A 22,656-nucleotide genomic window follows, 5' to 3' on the forward strand; every position below is an offset into this window, starting at 1 on the left:
CAGGATGTGTGAGGAAGCGGTAAGAAGATTGACTCCTGGTATCCTCAGTGGAGCCTTAGCCTTCTGTTAACCGGTAGTTGGCCTGTCTCGCATGGGTCTTTCAAATGAGAACAATGAGAAGTGATGTGCGAAATTTCTCAAAAGTGTCAAAAACTTGACTTTTTATTTTTTGGTTTTGCAATTGCTTTGACATTTGCGACTGTTGTGAATAAGCACTCATTATACATGCGTCCTCCAAATGTTTCAGACTTATTTATAGGACCGTCATCCGAATGGGATTAATAATGTGAGGTGCAAGGGTTTTTTTTGTTTTTTTGTTTTTTTTTTGTTTTGTTTTGTTTTGTTTTTCAAAATTAGCATTAGAGAATTGATCTGGGGAAACATCTTGAAGTCTTAGGCAACAGGACCACAATGCAGTGTGCTGCCAGAATAAGACAGCAAGGAGATGCCGGGATTAGACATATTTATGATAAATTCTCTAACCAGCTATTTTGACAAACCACAGCTTTCTACGGAGAATTTATGTCTTTATATTGATTAATAGTTTGTTTACTGTCCACACTAAAAGGCACTAATTTGATGGTTAGCAAGTAATTGCACAAATGGATTTCAGCTGAGCCTGTGTGTATTATTGTACATATGGATGTTCATGTGTGTATGGGCACATGTGTGTGCATGCACAGGTATGTGCACACATAGAGACCCTAAACTGATGTTGGGTATCTTCATCTATTGCTCACCACTTTACTTATTGAAGTAGGGACTCTCAATAGAATCCAGAGCTTGATAATCAGCTAGATTAGTGAGCCAGCTTGCCCTGAGGAGCCCCTGTCTCTGCCTTATTGGTGCCAGGCTTATAGGTGGCCACTATTCCTGTCTGGCTTTTATAAGTTGGTTCTGGCGACCCAAATTCCACTCTTGACACGTGTGTGGCAAGTGCTGTTTTCACTGAGCCATCTTCCCAGCCCCTGAGTTTGCTTCCATTGCAAATTGTGTCTGAATAATCCCTGAGCATTCTGAACCAAGCTTTTTTTCAACTCGATCTTTGTAGAATACAGTTAAAAAAAAAAATCACTCATACCAAGGTTCTGTCATCATATTTCTTTTTTTTGAAAAAGCGCGTGTTAACACGAGGTTATGTAGGGGCACTTCCACATGAGCACATAGTGGATGTTAAGCATCCTCGCCTCGTAGCCTGATGCCTGCCCCCATCAGCAATCTTGATTACACCGTTTCCTTGCAGATGGCACAACTTCATCCTTTATAAGTCAGCGTGTTCCACATTTCTTCAGTGTGTAAACAATGAAAAATCAGAATTGATTTATTTTTAATTCTTGAGGTAGATAAAATTTACACGAGTGACATCTGGTTCCGTAGTTATGTTTAATAGTGTTTTTTTGTTTTGTTTTGTTGTTTTTGTTTTTTGTCCTGAATTCCATTTTAAAGAGTTTTGGGCCATGCATTGTTGTTCAACAGAGTGATGTTTTAAACTGAAAACATGTTCAGAACTATGTTTTCCTTGGTAGTTGGGGAAGTAACCTTATGCGTATTTTATTTTGTGTTTTACGTTTTTATTTTTAATTTCGTGTTTGTGCACATGAGTGCAGATGCCCATAGAGGCCAGCAGAGGGCATCAGATCCTCTTGTAGCTGGAGTTACAGGTGGTTCTGAGCCTCTAGACACAGGTTCTGGGAACAACCTGAGTCCCCTTGCAAGAGCGTCATGTGCTGTCTGCCACTGAGCCGCCTTCCTGCCCGTTTCTGCATTTCTTCACCTGTCAAAACTCTTTTCTTTAGAATTGCCTTGAAGTGTCCTTATAGAAGGCTGGAAAGTTAGGGCTCTGTTTCTTACCTTTGGAGAATTTAGAGTAAAAGCTGATAGGGTCCCGCACATGGAAGATGGCAGTCGTCTTTGTTGTCTGTCTGAGACCCTCTCAGGCCAACCCTATAGTCACCCACCCACCTGTTGAAGTGCCAGGCTGAAATGGCACTCAAAGCATTGATGACTAAAGTATTTTAGTCATAAGTCAATGGAGCATAAGATCATGGAAGATGCTTGCCTTTGCCACTTACGTTCAGAAAGACAGGTGACCAGTCATCTAAGGATCTGCACGTTCTCTGGGAGAGTCGCTGAATTCTCACAGGAATGTGGTCCTTTATTCTTCAGTCCTTAGGGTTATTTTTTCTTTTCTTTATCATTACTGCCTCATCAGGCAAGCTCAATTTTTTTTTTTCCTAACTTACAGTCAATCTTAAGGATCATCTATTGGAACTGGGCCAGTGGAGGGGCTAGAGAAGTGGCTCGGTGCTTACGAGTACTCATTGCTCTTGCAGAGGACCTCGGTTTGGCTTCCAGATCATTCTACACAAAGAGGCAGCTCGCATCAGACTGTAACTCCAGTTCCGGGGGGATCCAGTGCCGCCTTTTGGTCTTTGAGGGCTGCAGGCATGCGCATGGCACACATACATATGTAAAGATACTCTCACGTACACAAAAGTAAAATGTTAAAGATTGGTCTGGCGAGATGGCTCACCAGGTGAAGATGTTTACCACCAAACTTGACTTGCCTCCCTGAAACCTACATTGTAGAAGGAGAGAACCTGTCCCCTCAAGCTGTCCTCTGACCTTCACATACTTGCAAAAATGGGGCATGTGCCCCACACAACACACACCAACCCCGCCAAGTCTCCATCTATTAAAATTAAATATTTGTGCAGTGACTGACCACTAGGTATACCTATATTCTAAAATTTCTGGTGATATTAGTGTAGCTTTTGTTATGGATTGGATCTTAAATGTCCCCTTAAACTCATGTGTTAAAGGTTGGTTACCGCCAGGTGCAACACTCAGAGTCAGAGGCAGGCGGATCTCTGAGTTCGAGGCCAGCCTAGTCTACAAAGCAAATACAGGACAGCCAGGACTACACAGAGAAACCCTGTCTCCGGAAGGGGGGAGTTTGGTTACTAGCCTGTGGTGCTATGGGCGTGGGTGTAAAGGAATCATTAGCAGGGCCCAGTAGAAGGATGTTAAGGCATTGGATATGGTACCCACAGACCACTCTCCCTGACCTTGTACTCACCTTCACCTTAAGTGAGTATATAGATTTTCAAATAAAAAGATGAAGCCAGGACAGAGACCGCCTTCCCACAACCCTCCTCCCCGGGCAGTGGAAGAGCTGTGGTTAGCATAATTGGGCAGCCCTTATGTATTAGAGGGTGCTTTCATTATTTATGCCTGCTTGGACAAATACCACCAATGAATGGATCCGACCAAAAGAAGATAACAAAAGTGTCATATGTAAATGAAAAAGAGGCAGACTTTTTTTGTGTGTGGTTTTTCGAGACAGGGTTTCCCTGTGTAGCCTTGACTGTCCTGGACTCACTTTTCTAGACCAGACTGGCCTCGAACTCACAGCGATCTGCTTGCCTCTGCCTCCCAAGTGCTGTAAAGGTGTATGCCACCACCACCTGGCCAAGAGGAAAACTTTTTAAAGGCTGCTTTCCTTATATAGATATGACATTCAGTCACATACATATGTATACATATTTATGTGTATATATGAATTTATATTCAGTGAAACAGAGGAGGAGACATCAAAAAACAAAGCCCCCATAATTGATATTTGCTATTGAATTGTCTTATTTAATAGGCAAGACTCTTATTTATTGTATGCAGGTTTGCAGATTTATTTTTTATGATAGCAGACCTGGGAATATCATGAAGTCTGGCAAGAGTTTAGAGAGGTTATTGCCTTCTTAATAATTTAGAGCGTCTATGGCTGCGTCAAGTCAGAAGATTAACATTTAATAGAAAAAATTATATATCTGTAATTCAGTCACGGCTATTAGATCAGATGGATTTTACATTAAGTGAAAAAGATGTTGAGCATTTAAGGACCATTAAACTACAGGACTCTTTTATTAGGTTTTAAGGCCTCTGAGCCAGGGTCCTGCTGTGAGGAGTATTTATTTTACATATACAGAACGCATTAAGGATGGGGAAAGGGCACACATTTTCAAAGAAAACAGGCCATGAAAAATTGAGATTTTCCACATTGTGAGCAGCTGCCGTGCGGAGTCCGTCTTATTTTATAATAATTCGTTTTATGCATCATTAAGTAGCTTTCTCTGAGATGAGGAGCACAGGGTGAAGGCCATTTTCAAATGGTACCTTGCAAAAGGCTGAGTGACAGCATCGCCTCGGTGGGGATGGGACTTTTTGGGAAAAAAAAAAATGGCATTCCCTCCTGAGTGGGTACTGAAGGTTACAGATCAGTGTAAGAATAACAGAGGTTAATAAATGCGCGCTCTCTCTCCCCTCTTCTCGCGTGTGTGTGTGTGTGTGTGTGTGTGTGTGTGTGTGTGAGCACATTCGCCTCTATGTGCATATGTGGAGGCCAGAGCCTCCATTGACCTCACCCTTACTTTTTTGAGTCAAGTTCTCACAATGAAATCTGGAGCTCACGGTTTTTTCTGCCCAGCCTGACTGTCCAGCTAGTCCCCAAAGATCTGGGGCTACAGGCACACACCACGAGGCCTGCTTCTTTCTGTGGGTTGCTGGGATTGGAATGTGTGCCTTATGTCTCCCCTAGTGGCGTTACCTTCTACTGGCACCTCCACGGTCATGAAGGACTAGAATTTGGCCCAGGCATGCTAGTGAAGAGAGAGTCTGAACCACCATTTTTATTACAGACATGCTCGGAACATATTTTATGTTGCTGGAACAAAAACATGTCATATCTGACATGCTTTTCTTACTCCTTATACCATTGCTACCCCACCCCACCCACCCCCCCCCCCCCCCCACCCACCCCCACCCCCACCCCAAGCTGGGAACCAGGTTTACAGAAGGGACTCGGAGACAATGTGGGAACGAAGTTGGTCTCGTCGGTAACCTTTTCCCGCTACAGTGTCCAAATAAATTTTGTGCTCCCCCCCCCCGCCACCCCGCCTCCGGCCCCCCCTCCCCCCCTGCCTCCCCCTTGCTTGCTATTCTAAGCATTTTTTAATTGCCTGAAGTGGGACCTTATGGGCTGTTTAGGCATTTTCCTCAGGATTTAAAAATGAAGCCAATTTATATTCTCAGTCTTCTTGCTAAAAAATCTGTTAAACCACAATAAAAAGGGCTGCTACTTAAACCCTCCCCACTTTGTCGTTGCGAGAATCATTGTCTCCGTGGGGCTGCAAGGTCTCATTTATGCACAATTAAAAAGGTGGGCAAGTGGAGAGTGCTGACCTGGCACAGGTGAAAGACTCAGGGCTAAGGACCCGGCATCGGTTAGAAGCCGAGACACTCTCTCTAGCTTGGAGGCCTTTTTTTTTTTTTTTTTCCTTTAAGTAAATTGTTCCAGTTGGCCCTAATCCCTAAGCAGTTCAGCGCCTTTAAAACCATCTTTATTCATTCACACCAATTGACACTTAAAAAAAAAAAAAATCCCCAGCGACTATTCATCTGCGTCTAAATATATCCGTCAGAGCTGAATGTGTTTAAGGAGATTTACCATCTGCTTATTCAAAATACTATTTGTTGTCAATATTTTTAGTGTAGCGGCGGCGGGCTTGTTATTGTAATATGCATTGCCACTTTACTGCAGCAGAGCCCAGAGCCATAGCAGCGTGGGGAGGACCTGGAAGGAGGGCTTTTCCTCCAGATCTGCTCTGCCGCCGCCTGACATGGCTGCCGCGCTGTGAGCACCAGAAAGAATTCCTTAATAAGCACTTGCTCTCCTTCCAGACCCTTTTGGGCAATCGCACCCTCCATGTTCTCTAAGCAGCAAGCAGTTACCAGGACAACAGAGACTTTGAGGAAGGTTTAATTGTGACTTGATGTCTAACCGGAATAAAGCGCTTAGTGCCTTTCTGTGTGTATTCTAGGTCCCCAAACAAATGCCACTGTGTTTATTTTATTAGGTTAAAGTGACTTGCACTTTTCCCCCCTCAATATGAGAAAGGAAAAGGTGGGGATAGTCAGTGCTAAAAAGGGTAGGGAAGCAAGCAGTGACTTTGACCCAGAAAACATTTGATTAAACACATCCTGTCCTGCTTGCTTTTCTGGAACTGACCTCAGTGTGAACTTCCTTGTACCGAACAGGAGGATGAGAACTTACGCTTGCTACACCGCATGCCGCATCCATTAGGAGCACTTGTTCCTAGTTTCTGCCCCTGTGGGTCCAGCACACCAGTTGGCATCTTCTCAAGCTGCTGCCGACTTCTGAGGCCACATGCTATGGATGGCACAGCTTGCCAAAGTGCTGCTTCTGCTGGCCTTGCTGGAAAGAAGGCTCCGCAGCTAAGGGCACCTGTTGCTCTCTCAAAGGACTCAAGTTGAGGTCCTGATACCCACCTTTATAGCTCACCAGCAACTCTAACTAGCTCCAGAGGATCGGTGCCCTCTTCTGGCTTCCACGGGCACCTACATGCGTGTGACAGACAAGCATATGAATAAAAATAAATACAAAAACCAAAACAGGTTCTTTGGAACAACAGGCATGGCTGCACATTCATGAGATTGAACTCGGGTCTCTGTGCAGTCTCTTGGGCTTGTGTGTATGTGTGTTTTCTTGGAGGGGTAGGTGTCTATACTTTGAGTCCGCTTGGGTGCACAAGGAAATGTCATCCTGTTTCTCACTTTTCAAACAAATTCCTAAAGTCCTACATATTGGATATACTTTCCACCACCAAAGTCTTCCCCTTTATGCCTCTGTGCTAAAAAAATTTTTTGGGGGGTTGGGGGCTTGGCCAAACTAAAGGTGGGCTCCACAAGCTTTCCCTGGGCCCCTCCCCATCTATGTCCTGATAACTTCCATTACAGCTAAGAGTGCTGCAAGTTCTGTCTCTCACATTAGAGAGCTGCTCAGACCCCTCTTTCTGGATTTTCCCAGGTGAGGTCTGGATCTTCAGGAAGAATCGGGTTTAATCTAGTTGGCTGAAATCCCACTGAATCCCAATGCCGCCGCCTCCTCCTGATTCTCTGATCCCTTGACCCCACCCTGGTGCTTTGATACCAAGTGGTTCTGGCTCCTCTGGTTGGAGCCCATCTCCTTTCCAGACCCAGTGGCTCCTCGTAGAACCTTCCCTTGCTTTAATGAGTGTCACCCACACCTTTTGCTTTAGTATACTCGGCCATATCCAAAATTCCCCCATTTTTTGTACCACCCTACCCTGTGCTGTAGTTTCCTTCTGCTCAGAGATAGAACTCTGTAACATTTTCTGAGGCAGGAACCAAAATGCATTGTGTCCAAATTAATCTATATTGCCGAAAATTATCACTAACACATTAACAGTTATAAACAAAATTTTACTTTAAAAGTGTCTAGCCACCAATAATAGATATTTAGAAAACCCTCTGCTTTATGAATCTGGGGAAGATGAAGAGCCATCTGCCTAATAAGAGGCTGAAAACGCCAAATAGGTGCTTTTTCCTTGACCTAGTTGCTCCTGGTGCAGGCATGTGACGCCAGTTCATTCTGCCGGTCTACCCTTAGTTGATGATGGGACTGGGTAGCATTAAGAAGCAGGGACGGAGCTGGGGAGATGACTCTATGGGTCAAGCGCCAGCTGCCCAAGTGTGAGGACCTCCGTTGCAATCCTTAGCATCCCCGTAAAGCTGGGTGCAGTGGCACATATCTAGAATTGCTGTGTTCCTCTGGTGAGATGGGAGGCAGAGATGGGAGAATCCTTGGGCACTCCCAGTTCAGCAACCCTGATGTACACACATACAAACAAAGAAAATTAGACGCACGGAGATGTGCACATGCACAGGCCATATATACAAGATCATAGACATGTACGTGTGTGCGCACGTGCACACACACACACAATGAGAACAGTGCAAAGAACCAGCAGTGACAGTAAGAATCCACTTCTCTGATAGGGATAGTTGGGGGTCACACCAAAGTTCAGCTCCTGGCGCAAAGGGCATCTCATATAGGGTGAGACCACCGCTGTGTTCTCACCAGGCACGCTTTCCGCATTATCTGGAAGTTTTTTTCTGGTTGCCCTGGCCCACGCTTGGTCCCTTGCCTTCTCAGCACATCCATGAATCAGCTGGGATCACTTTCCTGGTTAGGTCAACCAGAATCAGTTCTGTCGCATCTAAGCAAGAGCTTGGCTGGTCCTCCCTGTGTTCAAAGCATGGGTATCCCATCTTGTCCCATTTGTGGATGTGAGCAAGAAGAGAAAGATGAAGGAGGTTGTCTTGGCCTCTGCATCTAAGAGCCATCTACATAAGGCTGCCAACTTTCTGTTATACAGTTGCAGTGTTTTCCTAGTTTTGTTCCCCCCCTTAAAATTTTTCTTTTCACTCTGAGGTTTAAAAAGTAGTTTACAGTCAAATCTGTCAGTCTTTCATTGCATCTGGCATTGGTGTCACATTGTCAACACTCCATACATTGGTACAGCATTTTGTCTATGTGTGGGGTGTATGCATGCATGTATGCAATGCATGTTCATGTATGTGTGCACATGTGCAGAGGCCAGAGGTTGACACTGGGTGTCTGTTGCTTCAGTAAAACACTGACCAAAAGCAGCTTGGTGGGGGGAGGGTTTTTTGGCTTACATGTCCTGACCACTGTCCGTCTCTGAGGGAAGTCATGGCGGAACTCAAGGAACGCTGCTTACTTGCTTGTTCTCCGTGGCTTACTCAGCCACCTTCCTTACAGAACCCAGGCTCACCTGCCTCCATAGCAACACCTGCCCTGATAGCACCACCCTAGTGGGGTGGGCCCTCCTACATTAATTAGCAATCAAGAAAATGCTCCACAGATGTGCCCATAGGCCATCTAAGGGGGACGATTCCTCAGGTGAGGGCCTCTTTTCCCAGGCGTGTCAAGTTGACAGCTGAAGCTAACTATGACATTTCCACTTTATTCAAGGAGGCAGGTCTCTCCCCGAACTGGACTTCTCTGAGTAGGCTGGTTTAGCGACCTAGCTCACACAGGAGGTCCTTTGTCTCTGCCTCCCAAACTCTGGGTGACAGGTGGCTTCTGTACCCACCCAACTTTCTACATCTCTTCTGAAGAGCCAAAGTCTGGTCCTTGTGCAGAAAGCACTTTATCTCCCCTCCCCCCAAGGTGTCTCCATGGCCCCCTGTATCTACGGTTTCCCTAGTATTTATATATTATTGTTGATTTTTTTTGGGGGGGGGGGTTTCGAGACAAGGTCTCTCTGTGTTAGCCTTGGCTGTCCAAGAGTCACTTTGTAGACCAGGCTGGCCTCAAACTCACAGTGATCCGCCTGCCTCTGCCTCCCGAGTGCTGGGATTACAGGTGTGCGCCACCACACCCGGCTCTATTGTTGATTCTTAAACCATTTTTTTGATGTTTGTTTCATAGTCTGCCATCTAAATTGCTATCAGGTTTGGTTAATCAGACATTAAAAAAATTTCTTTTGACTCAATGATCTTTTATTTATTTATTTATTTATTTAGGCTTTTCAAGACAGGATCTCTATGTGTAGCCTTGGCTGTCCTGGACTCACTTTGTAGACCAGGCTGGTCTTGAACTCACAGTGATCCACCTGCTTCTGCCTCTCGAGTGCTGGGATTAAAGGCGTGTGCCACCACGCCCAGCCCTTGATCTTCCTTTTATTTACTGACTTATTACACAACATGAAGCAGTGAGCAGATCTCTCCCATTGCTGATGACTGGGGCTGGTTTGTCTGTTTGCTTCCACCATCATTTTCTAGGAGTCTTTTATTTCCATTTCAGAATCTATTGTTTTCTCTCAAATATTTCCACAGTTGTGTCTGAAAACAGTAAATGACAGCCTGGAACAGATGACAGGGATTTAGGAGAACTCGTGAGTTGAGGGATGCCCTTAAGGAAAACGAGAGGCTTGTTTGTTTGTTTTGTTATTTGTTATTGTTCTTGTTTTTGAGATGAGGTCTCATGTAAGCCCAGACTGGCCTGTACACTGTATCCATGAACTTCTGGTCCCCTCACTTTCACTCTCAGAGTGATAGGATGCAGTGTGACTGCCTGCGACCTCACATGCTTGTAAAGCTCCGGGGACGGAACCTGGTGGTCCATGCACACTCGAGGCAAGCCTCACCCGACAGAGCTCCGTCATGTGGGAAGCTGAAGCTATCGCCCTTGCTAAGATGGCGCCTGGCAACCTGCCAGGCAGGATGACTTGCAATTCTGCTCCTGGTAAACAAGTCCTTATTTGGGTTGTGGGCCGTGCTTTGCTCTGACGTATGCATCCCGCCTTGTAGGGAACCAATTGGAGCTACCGACATAAGGGCTGCTGATTGGGTGAGGCAGAGGATATAAAGGGGCGCGGAGGTGTTGGGGGAGGAGAAGTGAGCGAGCAGAAGAAGCTTGCTGAAAAGGTTCCTGTATAAACTGCCTGGAGAAGAGCGCTCGGGTCGTGTCCTTATTTTCCGCAAGGGACGCGACACCGTCGTCCTCCAAAACTAGTTGCTAACATGTGGTTGCCAACGTGAGAGGAGAAAGTGTGTTCAGACCATCTCTGGACTCTGGTGCATTAGCAACTGTATGAAAGAGACTTGGTTTGTTTTTGACAACCTATCAGCTCAGCTGGGACCTTCGAGTGACATCACAACACGCTCCAACGTCAAGATCACTGAGCTAGAGAGCGATGTGCTTCTCTTTAGGGAAGCCAATCCATCTGACTGCCACGTGGGTCACTATGCCCACGTCAAGCATGATCTGCACGGCTCAGGACTATCCCACAAAGGTGAGTAAGAGAACTATAAACAGTTGGTCAGTCATTCACTCTTAATAGCTCTCTCAAAAAGGAGCCAAATGGACTCAGAGAGGTGGGACTTTTCTGCAACGCATCAGAACTCTGTGGCTTGTTGGCAGGCAGCAAAAGAGCAAGCGGACACCATTGACACTATTAAGTGTGTTTAAGGAGAGCCTGTGGAAGCCGCTGTGTGGACCGAGCAAGGAGCCAAGGTACAGCAACGCCCCACACAGTTCTCCAGTCATTAATCACCATATCACCCACGTTCTCTGGCCTCCTTGCTCTGCCCAGCTCATCTCTCCAGGTGAAATATTGACTGTTCCCTTCATGAAATTCCTTTCTATTGTAACTCCCTCTGTCTTCAAGGAACAACTCAGGTTGTACTTCCGGAAGCCTCCTGGGAAGTTCCTTGTGAGGGAATTTTCCCTTTTATTCTGAACTCCTTGACTAGGCAGTATGTTAGTTTCCTATGGTCAGGCTTAATATATTACCCTGAACTTGGAGACCCAAAACAAAAGAAATTTATTCTCTCACAGTTCTGTCTGAAAGTCAGAGATCAGAAACCACTTTAACCTAGGTTAAAAGCAAAGTGTCCATGGGTGGCAGCTCGCTCCAGGGCGGCATCCAGTCCTTGCCTCTCAGCCTCTGGGAGCCGCCAGCATTCCCTGGCTTGCAGCCCGTGTCTTTCCAACCTGTCCTGATGGTCACACTCAATAACTGATCTTGGGTTGAAAACTCAGCCTTGAACTTTCCAAGGACCCCAGAGAAACCTGAGACTGTTGGGTTAACATAGAGGGCGGCATCTTTAGAACTGTGGGAACTAGAGGCTCTCTGTGGGTTAGCACGTCACTGGGAATGCTGAGCACTGTCCTCACGGACCAGTGTCTTCTGCGCTCCATTCTGGTATATCAAGGACTCTATCTCCTTGACTCATTCTCCCAAAGGGCAACAGGAGAAGCCGAGGCCCACAACGGAAAAACAAATGCAGTAGAATTCCCAAAGAGAGAAGCTTGCCAAGAACCTTCTAGAAGAGCACTGGACTAGTGGAAACATAAACGGATGGTGGGACGACATCACTTTGAAACAAGTGAGAGATGTATTTTCTGCTTCAGTGGGCTCACCTGGAATTTGGGGGTTCTCTTCCATTTTTTTTATTGTTTATTTTTATGACACACGGGATGGGAGCTCAGGGCCTCAGTCGTGCTAAGCAAAGGACTTGCCTTTATGCAGGAAGTTTCTTCCTCACAGTCCTATATCCTACATATTAGAGGCTGAGGCAGGAGGATTGCTACACAGTGAGTTCCAGGTCAGCCTGAACAACTTGGTGAGACCTTGTCTCAAAATAATAATAATAATAATAATAATAATAATAATAATAATAATAATAATAATAATAATAATGGGGCTGTGAGAGAAAGCTCACTGGTAGACATCTGCCCAGAGCATGCAAGATCTTGAGCTCACTTCCCTCACAGGACACCCTGTGAGTGAGTGTGGAGTAGGTAGAATCAGTGGACTTGACCTTAACCAAAAGCCAAGAAGCAATTTCTCCCACCCCAGGACATAGTTAATGATGAGGAATTATAAAGCTCCATGAAAGGCAAAGCATCAGCAAGATTCTGTTCTGGCTCTAAGGTAGACTGGTTATTGGCATGACCTTGAATAGCTAACTTAACCGGGTGTCTGGACCTGAATAAAGAGAGAGATGCTTTAATATCACAAAAACACTTTTTAGAACACCTGTGTTATGAGATTCTAATCTTGCTGTGATTATCCATTCTCCGCAATATTGAACTAATAATATTCTCATCCTTTTCTCTGAATCACCAACCTCAGAGTCGCCGTTTCTGCCACTAAGCTTGGCAGAGATGTACATGTGATCACAGAGGTCTTGAACCCTTGAGCAGAGCAGAATCCAGCAGCTCTAGAGGTCAGAGCCCCATGTCTTGCCCATGACAGCAGTGGGAAAAGACACTGCATGAAAGGAGAGACTAAAGACAGGAAGAGCCAACCGCACACTAGAAGCAGGCTTCTGAACAAAGCGGCCCTGCTCCACTTCAAGTGGTTCACCTGTGGCTAGTGCGCTACTTCCTTTCAGTGTCTACTTAGTGGGAGCTAAGAGTTTCAGATACATGAATTTTTATGAAAGAGGAGAAGTATTTGTTGAAAATGGTTATCACACAGTTAATGGGATAACCAGAAAGACACAAGACTGGCTTTAAGATCTGTGCAGCCAAGCCTTAGAAGTTGGTCATTATACAGACCATGGTTATTACTAGATGCTAGGCCCAGGGAAAGCTTGCCATCCTGGTGGCTCTGGGCTATATGGCTGAGACACTAGTTTCAAAGGAGTCCAGGACAGTGGGTGCTAGAGGTTATCAGCAGGGTCCCCTAAGATGGGAACCCCCAATTAGAGAAATCAGCTAAGATCTGGAAGGCCAAAATTAAATAAACAAAACCCACTTATCTTTGAAAGTCTTCTTATATAAACAGTTGTGAAATGTGGGCTGTGTTATTGAGAAATGGGCTTAACAGCAGGAGCAGCTTGGGTACCTGAATACAGGCTCCGAGAGTCCCACACAGGACTTACTTGTATCTAAGTCCTGAGGGCTGTGTCTGGCCATCTGGGGGGGTCTGTTGGCTCCAGTTTAAATGTCTGAAGAATGGCCGGTGTGGTGGCACACGCCTGTGATCCCACCACTTGTGGAGGCAGAGGCAGATGGATCTCTGTGACTTCAAGACTAGCCTTGTCTACAAAGCGAGTCCAGGATAGCCAGGTACCTCAGTGAGAAGGGATTATGGGAGAGTACAGTGATTCTAAAACTGCCCAACTGGGCTGGTCCTCATCTCTTTGACCTGCTCTGGGAAGAGCAGCAGGGATGTGGGCCACACTCTCCGTCTTGTGTTTTCCACTTGTAGGTCACCTGCCATTGCCCTCCTTGCTTTATTCTCAGCCCCACATTCCCTGGTCTTGCTGTAGAAGTAGGAACTAAGAAAAGGATCAGTAGAAGGTCACTAGGGGGGGTCACAGCCATCACTCATTCATTGTGACATATATGAATTCACAACATTGGGATGGTGCTTGTGGTGGGATTTTCCTGAACCAACAATGTCCACATTTACACTTCAAAATATGCAAAAACAAGACCCTAACCTTGTTACCCTCACGCAATAAGAGATTTAGCCCTATCTTCAAGGGAGACATCCCAGTGTGTCCTCAAAGCTGTGGCCAGGTTCTCTGGGACTGACCAGCCCGTCTCTAGTTCTGTCAAGTTCTTTCTCAGAATTCTATGTTCTGGTCTAGCGACTTGATTGTAAAGTCAATGACACCAAGATGGGGGTATGATAACAGGATAATAAGGGAAATTAGTTAATATTTATGAGCATAGTGGAAGCCGGCCCAGCTGTAATGCTTGCAAGTGGACTCAAGGCTACACCTAGAACTTTGGCTCATCCGCACCATTAGGACTCACTTTAACACATTGGCGACTGGATTCTTCAACCAGGAATAACAACCCTGGTCTCTATTGAAGAGGGATCTTGGCCCCCTAAAGTCCTTCTCTGTATAGAATTGCTGCACCATTAGTGGTATGCTGGGCTTGTTTTGGGTCAGTTTGTGAAAGCAGACTAGTAAAGGTGAATAAACTGTTCTAGAGCAATGGCTCCCCATCTGTGAAACTGTGTACCTCTGAGTGCAGAGGGCTGACCATGATCCACCCTGCTCCTACACCAGATGGTATCCACGCTGCAGCATCTCCAGGTAGACACCTCTCCCCTGAGCCACACACCATGGTGAAAATCTGGGTGGGAGCCATCCGCGAGCGGTTGTCTCTACAGCACCAGGAAGGAGTCTTAGCAGATTGCCTTGGGACTGAGGCTCTGCCACCATCATTCTCTTTCTCGCTGTGTTCCTGCCACTGTCCTCCGTGGCCTTTGCGGTGACACCCAAGTCTTTAATGTGCAAAATGAGAATGCGGAACACTGTCTCTGCCTCTTTGGCTTTGTGTTCTACTTTGCTCAGCCTGTGCGTGGCTATGCAAGGCCACTGTCTCATCAAACTCCTGTCCCAGTCTCATGCCTTCTCATGCCTTTATGCCTTCCCCTTTGTCCCCTTCAGGAATCTGCTTTCTTCACACCTCTCCCAAGTCCAAATGGAACTGTCCGTTCAGGCACTCACATGTCATCTCTGTTGGCCATTCTCTGCACTAGACTAGAAGGAAATGAGTAAGTGCCACATGGGTGTCTATTGCAGTAGCTGTGGTGTGTATGGGTGCAGGGACAGGGGTGTTGGCAAAGGATCATGGGAGTTCAAGCCTTTGGATTTGGCTTGGCTATGGCTTGCAGAGCATGGAGCACACTGTGATTGACCCAGTGACTCCAAATATTGCTGCTTTTCTCTCAGGAACAAAGAGCCTAGGACTCTGTTCCAGGACTCACCTTACGAAGTAACCACACATCTCTCTGCAGCCTTCAAGGCCTCTATACCCCCAAGTGACCCCAGTAGAGAGGGCCCACAGAGGTTTTGGTTTTCTGGTCACCTCTTAAGAAGAGGGGACTACATCTCCACAGTCACAGTAATGCTGCCTCTTCTCGAACCTCACCACGTCTGGTAACTGCCCAACAGATCAGCCCACGGAGGACAGCTCCTTTTACAAAGCCCTTTCCCCATTTTGACCTGAGCTGTCTTCCCGAGGCTTTTCTCCCCAAGTGCTGAGCCTGACAGCAGGACACAGGAGTGCCTAGATCGGGTCCTCTTTGTCCTCTCCCTCCCTCCCTCACCCCTCCTTCCATTTCTGTCTCTCTTCCTTCCCTCTCTCCCTCTTTTCCCTTCCTCCCTCCTCTGCTCTCCCCCCTCCCCCTTCCCTCCTTTCTCCCTTTCTTTCTGTTTATTCAGACAGCCTCATTCCCATTTGAATCCTTGCTCGGTGGCGATTACAGACAAAGGCCTGTAGCTCCGCTTTGGCATGGCTAGGGCGAGTCTGTTTTGGTGAAGTGTTCAGTCGTAGTTTGTTGAGAAGAAACTGCGCGGGGACTTTACTCCTAAGTCCCTTAAACTATGCTGATTCAAACTTGTCTTCTCCCTCCTTGTCCTCCCAGCTGTGGGAGGGTGGTGTTAATGGGATATATATGTATATTACAAGTGGCCAGGAGGTGGCAGGAGAGAGCCATGGTGGCCTTGGCAGGACTGTGCCGCCTTAGAGTCACAGGAACCAGTCCATGGGAGTAACGAGGAGCCAGGGCAGAGCTCACCCTTGATGTGTGAAGGGAGGGTGCAGACACCCTGAGAAGGCTACCAGAAGGGACGTGCAGGTCCGATGAGAAGATGAGGAGACGGGAAAGCGGCATGAGGTGTCTGGGGAAAGATTCTTGAGGCCCACATGGCAATGCAGCCCCAGACTTAGCTGTCACCAAAACCAGACCCAGGTCCTGAGACACTACAGATGCTAGGACAGGGAAATAGATAGACCAGCCACCCTGATTATAAAGGGTATCGTGAAAGACTCCATTGTGTGCTCGTGTGTTCATGTGTGCATGCATACTTGTGTGTGTGTGTGCATGTGCGTGTGCATGTGTGTGTAGAGCAGTGGAGTCAGGAGGTAAATGACTGGTATCTTCCTCTATTGCCTGCTGCAGTGAGCCTGTAGGCACTTCCCCAGGACTGGGATTACAGGCACGAATCACTGTACCTGGCTTCTGAGTGCCTGAGTCCTTGAGCCTGTGCAGCAGGCATTTTACCAACTGAGCCGTCTCTTAATGATAGAGAGCTATTTTTAATTTTAAGCTGAAAATTATACTGTTGATCCCAATTTATGTAGTAAGAAAATCTGTGGAGTATATGCATGTTTATGTGTATGTATGAATGAACGAATGAATATTCAGGCCATACAGTCTGTATGGAGAGGAAAATGAAAATGATCAAAAGTTAGCTATGCTTATTTTTCTAAATCTGGCCTCCCGAGTTCGTGCTAATTGTGTAATTTAGAAAATGCAATAGATATTTCGAGGGTGCTCTTCTTTTAAGGATGAGGGCACAAAGAACAGAAGGCTGAGGTTCTCGCTTAAATACTCAGAAATCTGAATAGACTTTTTTTTTTATTTTTTATTTTTATTTTTTAATAGACTTTCTTAAAGGAAGCTGTCTATTATCCTAGTGGTCTGGACATTCTGTGGCCGCTGAGTCATTCCTCCAACTCTGACCAAGGGCTGGCACCCCGCTGGTGTCCAGGGCTTGCTCTCTCCTCACTCTCCTACCCGCCAGCTCTCAGAGACTAGGATAAACTTCTGCCCCAATGCAGGAAGGCTAGGCAACAGGTGTCACTGTAGAGCTGCAAAGTAAAGGCTAGGGCTGCGCTTCGAGTATAGAAGGCCAGTCTTGGGTGAGGCAGTTTGGGGAGGCAGTGCACCTTCAAGTAGTGGAGGTGAGTGAGAACTAGGCTGTTGTGGGGAGGGCAGCGTCTTGGAACCCTGGTTTGTTCTAGCAGAGAACCATAGTAAGAAAGAGCCACCGCAGTGCCTACATCTTACTGGCTTCCTGCCTCTCTATGTGACCTCTTCTATAGAATGGCCAGCTCTCTGTTTCTTGACTAGGCCATGCCACAGCCAGGAAGTCCTCAGCAGGATGCCAACACCATGCTGTGTCAACACTTCAGCCCCCAGATCATAAACTTAAAAAAATTCATTAACTTGTAAGTAACCCAGACCTAGCCCTTCTGCTGCAGAAGCACAAAATGAACTAAAACAGTTTGCACAACAAAACAAAACAAAACAAGAAGTCCTGTCATTTCAGCACTCTGTGGGGAGGCACGCCAGAAACTAGCTAATCTGTTGGGCTTGCTTGATAGAATCCCCAGAGGAGTGGACCTAGCGAACAGTGGCCATGCACTCGGGGATCCTGGGGGTTCCAGCAGGCACAACTCCTCCTCCTGGGGTGAAGACGCCCTCCATTTTGCAAGCAAATGAGCAAAGCTGACTCTGCTAACCCAGAGCATGCCTCGAGTCTTGGGATGGTTTTTCCTGTATGTCTATAGTCACAACACCCTGGAAGAGAGTAAGTGGTCAGAGCAACATTGGCCATTGGGCCTTGACAGCATGATTTAGCTGTGGCCCATCATTTGAACCTGCTGAAGTTGATTAGACTTGTGTTATCTCCAGCCTGCTGTCCCGCACAGAGTTGTGTCATTTTTACATCCCACAGACTTGTTACTCTTATCTTTCTATCAAAGCCCTAGAAGCCAGTCTCCCAGCAGGCCACCATCAGGGCCGAGCCATGCTTGGATCTGGTGGATCAGCACCAGGTCCCTTCACATAGGTATGGATATCTCTGGTGCGCCCTTCCTTTTCTTAGTCCTGTGGGAATCCAGCTCTATCCTAGTCTTCTCTGCCCAGACAGACCTGCCCTGTGAGCAAGCCTCCTGGGTTGCCCTACTGTTAGCTACCGCTAGGCCCTGTTGCTTCTTACACCATCCCTCTTGCTTGATGTTCAGTCATCCTTTCTCTCTGGCCACCACAGTCCCCTAACTGGTCTTTTAGTGTCTTCTCTCTCTCTCTCTCTCTCTCTCTCTCTCTCTCTCTCTCTCTCTCTCTCTCTCTCTCTCTCTCTCTCTCTCTCTCTGCTCCATCCTTCATTCTATAACCAGCACAGATTTTTAAGTGGGCATGGGACTGAGGTGTCACTCAGCAATAAAGAGGGACTGACTACTGATTCATACTAAGCGAGAGAAGCTACGGGCAGGAGAGCATGTAGTGTATGATTCCATTTATCTGAATGGTCTTGAAATGGCAGCTCTGAAGAGACAGGCAGCAGATGGGTGACTGCCTCAGGCTGGGCTTAGGAACGGTGACTGAGTACAAGTGCACACAGGGGACTCTTTGGGGTGACAGAAATATTCTGAAACTGGATTATAGTTATCATTGCACAGTTCTGCAGATTTATTAAAAATTACTGAATTGTACTTTTAAAAAAATCTGACACATCTGCATGGGCAGAGTGTTCCAGTGTATTCTCCAAGGTTCCAGGATATTCTACTGTTTGGTACATGAGGTCATCGTGGTAGATTTATGGGTGAGATTCCTGTGCTAATTCTTGGCTGGAGGGAATAATTCTTCAACCGGAGCTACTAAGTATATTTACCGTGAACAAGATCAGGTCATGTTACCATGCTCAGTAGCCGTCCTGAGCCTTGTGCCTGGACGACAGCTCCTAGTGTCTTATTGCAGCACCCAACGCCATCCGAGGCCTGTCTCAGTTGCTCTTCCCAGTTGCTCTCCAGGCACACTGGGTTGCATGTGGTGTCTACAACTTGCCAAGAACATGCCATGCCCGCGCTGATCGTCCATCTCTGCTTCATGTCTTAGCCTGATTTCCATTCCTTCTGCTCTGCAGTGGGAGCTCTTGCGGGGAGAGACTGTGTTACCCACCTGCATTCGCAGGACTCACAACAGTCCTGAGTCACATTCACTCACACCTTCAGCTCTGTTATCACTTGTTTAGACCAAAGATTCTTGAGTCGTGCTGCTACTGATGTGCTGGGCTAAGTCGGTTATTGCTTAGCCTTATGGGAAGTAATGCAGCCCATCCAGGTTCTATCCACTAGACACCATCAGTTCTCCCTACACATCTGTTGTGATAGCCCCAAATGGTCTCCAGACATTGGCCAAAGTCCTTTGGCAAGGTGTGTAGTAGGGAGGAAGAGTGGGTGTGACACTGTCCCGTGTTGACAGTAGCTGGTGTCAAGCCTTGTCTGTGCTGTGTTCGGTGTTGAGCCTCATTTAGCTGTTCAGCAAACCTGCTGGGACTGAGAACAAAGCCTGGAATCGGTCCTTAGCTACCAAGAGCTTCTCAGCCTAGGAGCCCAAGGCCTTGCTGGCTGCTCAGCCAAGAAGCCTGCTAGGCTCCTAATCTGGTGTTGATTTCTTCTTCACTCTGCCTGTCTTCACCTTTTGTGTTCTCGGCCATTGGCCTGATGTGGAAGACGGGAGGTTCAGGGCGTGGCTTTCTCTGCCACCTTGAGCAGTGCACACTCAGTCCCAGCACTGGAATGCCTGTTCCTCCTTCTTGGCTTAGTGTGGAGCCTACCCTAACAAAGCCCTGTCTACTGCTCTCGGGGATTTGCAAGCCACAGCACATTCTGGGGTTTGGCCTGACCCCATCACTCATCTTAAAGGCTGAGGGTGGAGAACTTTGTTCTCTGTCTCTTAAGGCTGCATCTCTTGCCCTTTGTCAAAAACAAAAATCTGGCTCCCCTGAAGCATCATGGGAAAACACAGCATTTCTGCAATTGCTTCTGTAAGATGACTTATTTCTGTCTTCTCATAATTGGAAGATGTCACCCATCCTTCTGGAAGTATCTTTTCTAGAGTTCCCAGCTCTGCTTCTTCTCTTGAACCTCTTTTCAGAGTCTATAAATAGCAGTCATGTTAGTATTAAATATTTGCATAGTAGTGAGGCAGATTCAAACACAGACTGTCTGTCTCCCCAACCTGGGGGAATTGCATGGCTATTTGTTGTGAGAATTTCCTTATGTGGAATGGGGGTCCAGGGGCGGGGCGACACATTCTACACCCTGTCTACTTCCCCTCTTCAAAAGGCCCTAATAACAAACAGGTACGATTCAAGCAAAGTTCATTCTGAGAATGCGCTTATTAGAATTACTAACAGATCAGTAAGTGAAGGGCTATGGGCAGAGTGGGTGGCCTTACAGCTACCGTGCTAGAAAGTCTGCACCCGGCAGGGATCATAACTCCTTCGTGGAGACATAGATTGAGACGGTCCCTAGTCCCTCCCAGCTGTGTACTTCTAGCCCCTTCTTGAGGTCATGGGTAATTAGTGCAGAATTGTGTATGCAATAATAGTGTTAAAAGAATTGTGCTAGAATTGAATGTAACAACTATGTATATAACAAAAAATTATATATAACAACAAATATTTCAGAAGAAATATTCTTTCTTCTCTGCCCCTCCTTCTATGAGGGATAGTCAACCATTTACAAGCTCACCTGTGATAATCTTACAAAGCAGGCACAGCTGAACTCATGAAGGTGGTGACAGTTTGGTTTGGAGTATAGTCCTGTACTGGTCACTACAGTGGCTCTGGGTTTCTAGAATTTGCTTTCATGGCTATCACATTGTCTTTGTTTGAGTCTCATCAGACATAGATCCCAAGAGAAGAGTTTGAGCACAATAACGGTTGGGACAGGGGCTGGAGGGATGACTCAATGGATGCAGTGCTTGCTCCGCAGAATGGGGACCTAAGCTGGATTCCCATGGGCCATGTTAGCCAGATGTGATATTGAGCACCAGTAATCACAGAGCTGGAGATAAAGGACCCTGAGGGATCGTGGTCCAACCAGCCTAGCCTACTGGGGGAGCTCCAGGCCAGTGAGAGCCCCTGTCAGAAAAACTAAGGTGTATGGGTCCTGATGAATGGCATCTGATGTTGTCCTCTCTCTCTCTCTCTCTCTCTCTCTCTCTCTCTCTCTCTCTCTCTCTCTCTCTCTCTCTCTCTGTCTCTCTCTCTCTCTCTCTCTGTGTGTGTCTGTCTCTGTCTCTCTCTCTCTCTGTGTCTCACTCTCTGTCTTTCTGTCTCTCTCTCTCTGTCTCTCTCTCTCTGTGTCTCTCTCTGTCTCTGTCTCTCTCTGTGTCTCTCTCTGTCTCTCTGTCTCTCTGTCTCTGTCTCTCTGTCTCTGTCTGCCTGCCTCTCTGTCTGTCTGTCTCTCTCTCTCTCTCTCACACACACACACACACACACACACACACACCTACATGAATATGGAAGAGAGCTTAGGAAACAATGGGAAGTAAAGTGAGGCAAGAAAGAAAAGAAGCTGACACAGCGTGTGTGTTACCCTGCAGGCTGCTGCTGTGGGCAAGCCCAGGGAGAGCCCTCAGACCACACCCCAGAGTCCCCCTGCAGGCTGCTGCTGTGGGCAACCCCAGGGAGATCCCTCAGACCATATCCCCAGAGTCCCCCAGCCAAAGAATAGGAAAGGATTACCCAATTCCCCAACTCTAGATGGCAGAGAGAAGCTTCCAGAAGCATTGACTCCTAGCTGTCTTGGTTCACAGTAGTAGGTAACAGGGGAATGCAGCAGACATGGGCCTGGTCTGTGTAAGTGTTGTGGGCTGGTCATATTCAGGGCCAGCTCTGAAGGGCGTTTTGAGTGCCTGTCCTCCTGGTTGGACTGTCTTTGGACCCGATTGCATCTGTTCCTCATCCTCTGCTAACTCCTGTCTCCTGTCCTGGAACTCCCTCCACAGATGGCTTTCCAACAGCATTCTTCAACAGGCATCTTGCCTACTAGATTCTAGCTCAGGGTCAGCTTTCAGTGATGTTCATCCTCGTGCCTTCTTCTTTGCTGTGACAGCAGCCCTTCCTAGCCACAGACGGTGAGTGAGTGTATCTGCACCTCTCTAAGCCAATCTGGCTTCTTGACTTACTTTGACCAAGGCAGTGTATCATACCGGCTTTGGAATCCTAGTCTCGGTATATTTCAGCTTCACTTATGCTCCCTGAACACCCTCCCTCTGGATATTAACAAAATTCCTCCAACCATCTCACTGGAGAGCTGTATGGGGGTGGGGGTGGGGGTGGGGAGTGGTGAAGTGGTGGGTGCAATGAGGTACCCAGCCAGTGGCCATCGCCATCTGAGGTCCGCTCAGCTAGTCCTACTGTGCCATCCTAATGTGTTTGTTTGTCTGTGGGCAGAGGCTAGAGCTTGGTATCAGATGTCTTCCTCAGTTGACTGCTACCTTATATTTTGGAGAGAGGTCTTCTTGGGATACCATGACTTCATCTGACTGATCAGCAAGCTCTGAGGATCTGCCTTGCCCTACCTCCTGTCCCTTTCTCACCCCAGTGTGCTTGGGGTTATAGACACGTGCCACTGTGTCTGGAAGTCCCTGGTTCCACACTCGGGTTCTCGGGCTCGTACAGCAATTACTTTACAGACCA

This window comes from Acomys russatus, chromosome 14 (genome assembly GCF_903995435.1).
Source record: "Acomys russatus chromosome 14, mAcoRus1.1, whole genome shotgun sequence".
Taxonomy (NCBI): Eukaryota; Metazoa; Chordata; class Mammalia; order Rodentia; family Muridae; genus Acomys; species Acomys russatus.